This window comes from Parus major, chromosome 3 (assembly GCF_001522545.3).
Source record: "Parus major isolate Abel chromosome 3, Parus_major1.1, whole genome shotgun sequence".
Lineage (NCBI taxonomy): Eukaryota > Metazoa > Chordata > Aves > Passeriformes > Paridae > Parus > Parus major.
The window spans coordinates 96,902,119-96,902,801 of record NC_031770.1 but is presented as its reverse complement, the minus strand read 5'-3'; positions in this window follow the sequence as shown (position 1 = coordinate 96,902,801).

The following is a 683-nucleotide window of genomic DNA, read 5'->3' as shown; positions in this document are numbered from 1 at the left end:
GGGCACACGGGATGGGCACACGGGATGGGCACAGGGGATGGGCACACAGGATGGGCACACGGGATGGTGCCGGGCAGGAGCTGCAGCCTGAGGAGCCCTGACCGAGGCACTCTCAAGCAGGGTTTGGCAGGTCAGCTGTTCCCCAGCTCAGGTGTTTCGTGCTGGGACTAAATCTCTTAGCCTGTTTCTGTTCCATACCCACAGGGGTAGACCCCACTTGTAAAAAGCGATGTCCAGCAATAATAACTCAGAGAGCCCTGGAAAGTGGTTTCCTTGGCTACAGCTCGGTTCAGCAATATTGATAAGCAAAACAGGCACTCAACAGAGCTCAACAGGCTTTAAGACAATTTGCCCTCATGCACCACTGCCGAGACGTATTTTGGCTTTTTTTTGTACTGAATTCTTCCCTTTTTTCTGCCTGCTCTCTGCAAGAAGCCGCGTCTTGTTGAGACACATCCAGAAACAGCTTATGTTTTTGCCGTATTCACATTTCTGTTTTAAATTTACAGCGTGAAATGTCTCAGCCAAGTTTGGCAGCCGGGGCAGCTCGGCTCCTGTGGCAGCGCTTCCAGGCTCCCCCCGGGCGGCCGCAGCCCGCACATGGATACAGCACAGGGATGGATGGCAGTGCCACGGGAGCCACACACACTGCGGGACAGTGCCACCTGCTCCCCATCCCAGCG